At 44.3% G+C, this 5,115-nt stretch overlaps 1 protein-coding gene across 3 annotated transcripts in view; it reads right to left on the bottom strand.

Annotated features, from left to right (window-relative positions):
- Positions 1-5,115, bottom strand: part of LOC128879156 (pleckstrin homology domain-containing family G member 3) — a 58,157-nt gene that overhangs the window by 20,553 nt on the left and 32,489 nt on the right. The window lies entirely within an intron of this gene.

Genomic DNA, 5,115 nt, shown 5'->3' with positions numbered 1-5,115 from the left:
ATTCTTTGAGTATTGATTAGTGAGTACAGTAGAATTCTTTGAGTAGCGAATAGTGAGCACAGTAGAATTCTTTGAGTATCGAATAGTGAGTACAGTGGAATTCTTTGAATAGCGTATCGTGAGTACAGTAGAATTCTTTGAGTAGCTAATAGTGAGTAAAGTAGAATTCTTTGAGCAGCAAGTAAAGTCGACCTCAGTGAGTACCAAGTAGCGAATCAAGTGGAATTCTTTGAGTAGCAAGTAGTGTGGAACTCATCGAGTATCAAGTCCCGAGTCAAGTGGATTTCTTTGCGCAGTGAATAATCACCACTCACGCCACAGTCACCGAGTTCCAAATAGAGAACTTATCGAGTCACCAAGTGAACAAAATAAAACACCCCATGTAAACAACAAAGAAGAAAACGCGTAGCACATGAAATATGCGCTATCGCGAACTGATTCACGGATTTTTGCAATTGTTATCGCACGTACTATTCTAATCAATGTCGTCTTAATCATCATTTGCGTCGGATCAATTGCATTTAGTTACTCTTGATTTCATTCCGGCTCCTTCGAATAATTCACAGTCTAAACTCTTTTTACCAAACTTATTTTTACCAGCCGCGATAACTGATAAGTACACGTTTTCAGTTGCTTTCGGAAGAAGAACGTCTTCGAAGAAGGAAAGAGTCTCTGAATTCCTCGTTTGTAACATTTACGAAACCGGAGGGAACTTATCTCGCTGGTCCGCCGTGTGTAACGCGCGGCACTTATCGCCCTTATTAATCATTCAACAAGTGTAACGCAGTTGCATAAAATGAAAAGAACGTTTTGTACCTACGCAACAAGAAGGTTAACAAATTGTGACTAAGGATGTCGCCTATCAGATCGACTCCAGTTACGATTATCATATAATCTGTCTTAGCGCACATCGGATATGTCCAAGTATTATGTCTCCGGAGATTATATAACTCCTCCTACAAATCCCGGTTTCTCATTCGAATAAGATAATATTCACATCGTCCACACTATCGTCACTTTTATTATCATCGTATTAATATAACTTCCAACGATACTACGTTAAAATTTAAAATAGAAAATGTCAAGTATCATTTTTCTACTACAATCCATCATTTGGAAATCTAAATAAATTGTTATCGGTAGGCCATAGAATTATTTCTAAAAATAATTTCTATTTCAGGAATAGGAGCAGATTTGAATAGAAAGCAAAACCCTAGGCGGTCACGTGCGATGTCTCTTAATTGAATTTCACGCTGACCTGTTACACAGGTATTACCTTCGGGAATCAACGGAGGCCTACTTTTTATCGCAATTATGAAATCTGCGTGAAACTCGACGAATAATTAACCCGCTGGCTTTACCTGGAACGCGTGAACAAGTAAACTGTTTCTGTGATTTCTGCGATCCAAATTCATTTTAATTCAAGTTTAATATGTATGATGCGAAGCAAATGCTCGAGACCATGGAAAAGTAATTCAAACGGGAATTAATTAATTTCTCATTAACTCTAACTAAAATTGGACCCTGAAACGTAAATTGTACCGATGAAACTGCGTGAACTTGAGGCCTAGAAATTGTGTCAACACGAGGAGCAGAGATTGTATCAGCCAAGGAGACAAAAACTGCATCAATCCGAGAGACAATACCGCGCATGCCCTTTCAATTACATAAATTCTTCCCATCGTTAGGCGATCCCCTTTAAATAGCTAAGCCTACACAATAGGAATTCCAACGATCCGAGAGCGCAGACACACGATTCCGTCGAGAATGCTCGATTCTAGAAACTCCCAATTCATAGTGCAGACACGCAACAGGCGACTGGTCCCAGGGTCAGCGTTCCTCCGATGTGAATGAAGCCGTACTCGAGGGACGCGGTGGGGGCTCAATCATCGCAATGAATTACAACGAGCCAGTCACCGAGAGTGACTCACTGCGGTGCTCTAGCTGCTGCAACGGCCGATGAGGCTCCTTTTTTTTCCTCTTGGCCTTCCTCGCGGGGAAGGAATTCGACCCAGGGAGAAAAAGAGCCATGTCCTTCCGACGAATATGACGGCCCTAGCGGACCGTGCTCGTGATTCAGCGGTGCGAAATGCTCCCAAGGTACATGCGTGTACTTTCATTCGCGGGAACATGAGAACTGGACGTAACGGGACTTCTAGTGCTCCTAATGCCTTGGTCTGCTTCTTGAAACGACTTCGCGGAGAATCACGGGGGCTCGCTACCGAGTTGTGAGAACTTGGAAGGCATAGGTTGTGATAATTTGGGAGACGGGTTGTGACTACTTTGGGGGATGGGAGTTGTGACAAATTGAGAGACATGGGTTGTGGCAACTTGGGAGACATACATTGTGATAACTTGGGGGATACGAATTGTGACAACTTGAGGAATAAGAGTTGTGATAACTTGGGAGACACAGGTTGTGACAAATTAGGAGATATAGGTTGTGACAACTTGGGAGGGCGCGAGTTGTGACAACTTGAGAAATAAGAGTTGTGACAACTTGGGAAACATAGGTTGTGATAACTTGAAGGGTAAGAGTTGTGACAACTTAAGGAATAAGAGTTGTGACATCTTTGAAGGCATAGATTGTGACAACTGGGGAGACGTAGATTGTGCCAATTTGGGAGACCCAGGTTGTGACTACTTGAGGAATACGAGTTGTGATAATGTAAGGAATAAGAGTTGTGACATATTTGGAGGCATAGATTCTGAGAACTTGGGGAGTACGAAGTGTGACAACTTCAGGAATTAGAGTTGTGACATCTTTGGAGGCATAGATTGTGATAATTTGTGAGACACAGGTTGTGACAACTTGGGAGGCATATGTTGTGACAACTTTGGAGACATAGATTGTGACAACCTTAAGGACATAGATTGTGACAACTTGAGGAGCAGGAGCTGTGACATCATGAGAACAAGGCTTGTGACAATTTCAGCAACAGGAGTTGTGAAAACTTGAACACATTGATTGTGATAATTTTAGGAACAGAAACCACGACAACTTAAGGGATATCATTACAGACAATTTAAGAGACACAGGTTGTGACAACTTGCAAAACAAGACTTGTGACAATTTGAGGGACGAAAGGCGAGACAACTTGAGAAACAGAAATATCCCTAGACCTTATATCGAATGAGCCATACAACGAGGTTTGTAGCACCAAGAGAGCCTATGACTCAGACGTCTATTTTGGAACCTAAGCTACCTAACGCCTTTACCCCTTGATTTAAACCCGCCAAACTCTAGCTACCATGTCCTCCACTTCACAACCCTCTAAGAGTCCCCTAACTTAACTAAGAAAATGGGATTAGGGCTAGCTTAGAAGCCCAAGAAAAAGCAATTGACAACTACTTAGCCCCAGATAGCGAATTGGGATTCCCCGTGGATATGATTCCACGAACACGGTTCGCACGTTTAGGTGAATCGTAAGGTTACGATTCGCGGACTCGGCATAATTCCCAGCAAGAATGCAGTTCCGTAAGCAGGAATCGAACGCCCCGCGGGCCACGAAAAATCGAATTTCGCGAGACCGGTCTCGAGTATCGTCGTCGTTTGGTTTCTTTTTTAAGGAACGCTCTCTCGCTCGCATACCGTGCCAATTATTCCCCGCACGGAAGTTCCACGGCCTGGCGTGAGAGATTGACGCGAGTCGATGCACTCCGCGTATATTTTATTCATACCTTTCACCGGGTCCGATAAGAAAATTATATTTAAACAGGCGCCCCGCGATGTCGCTGGAAAAGAGAAAACCGATCGGATCCGTCCTCCTCCGATGGGAAAGTAATATCCTACCGTACGTCACGCTCACCACCGATTCTCTCGACCTAATCGTCGCTTTGTTCGCGCATTTAGCCGCGTTACGAGCGCCGAGCATGACGATCGCAACATTCTCGACGCTGGATTTATCGGTAAGTAGGATATGAGGATCGCGAGTATCGTAAGATTCGTGAGGTGATCCTTGAGGATCTTTGGAGGGTCTACGAAAGGTGATGACTTCGGAGTGTAAATCTATAGATTTTTGTGATATGGAGCTAACAGGTGTCGCCACGATAGTTCGACCCTTCCACCAGATTAAGGTATAATCGCGAAGAACCAGGTCACCTCATCTCTAAAAAGTAGTCGCATCGTCGCCTTTTCTTCGTAAGAAAAATTGAACGAAAAACATAATCATGGCGGAGATTTGAACTAGAGACCCCTTTGGTCACAACCAAGCACTCCCCCCACTGCGAGACCCAGAAGACAGCCCAAAACAACGAAGAAAATCAGAACGAGCGTGATTTATATCCTCTCGGCCAAAAGCGTAGCTAATTTTATTAGAGGCACGTATTCAATCACCGTGCGCGACGTAATAGCCCCTTCGACGGGCAATTTAGTAAGGTAATCGGTCGGTGATCGGAGAAAAATTCGATACCCCCAGGAATATTAGACCTAACGACGTTTCCACGCTGGTTTCGCAGGGGTGTTCGAATAAAGTATCTCGTTTACTGTTATTATTTAACACCGTGCCGTGAACGGACGCGATGCTATAATTTCGCGTCGTTTAATAAGCGGTCGCGGGACGCAGAGGCGTGCTTCGTCTCGCGTGAAAAAGCCCCGGCTTTATTTAGAACAGCGCCGGATACTTTCGACGCCGGAGACCTATCGTTACGCGGCCCTTATCGCTGGGCCCTCGAGCCTCTCGAAACGGCGCCTTTTAAAAGTAACAGATTCGGAACTCGCCTAGGCGATCGATCGTTCGAAATTGCTGTTCGATCGTCCATTAGCGAAGCCTTGCTATTACCTCGGAAAGCTGACGTCTATATGATACTTAACCCTTCGCGATCCAGATTTTCGCATTTCAAGTGCATTCCGGGCGAGCCTGATTCGACGGAAGACCGCGAGGGGTCAAGGTGAGAGCGTGTTGAATTTAGAGATAAGTAGACCATCGCTAGTACTCTTTGCTGAGAAATAGTTAAGTGACCCACCGTACGGATCGTGGAAATTATGAAGTGACCCAGTGTGTGGGTCATGGAAATTTTTAAATGACCCAATGTGTGAAGTATGGTGCCTTTCAGGTGACCCAATGTATGGAGCATGACAATTTTTATGTGATTGAGTGTGAAGCGTGAGAATTA

Source organism: Hylaeus volcanicus, chromosome 7 (assembly GCF_026283585.1).
Source record: "Hylaeus volcanicus isolate JK05 chromosome 7, UHH_iyHylVolc1.0_haploid, whole genome shotgun sequence".
In the NCBI taxonomy this organism is placed as follows: domain Eukaryota; kingdom Metazoa; phylum Arthropoda; class Insecta; order Hymenoptera; family Colletidae; genus Hylaeus; species Hylaeus volcanicus.
Note: the sequence above shows the minus strand (reverse complement) of the source record. Positions and strands in the feature narration are given on the sequence as shown.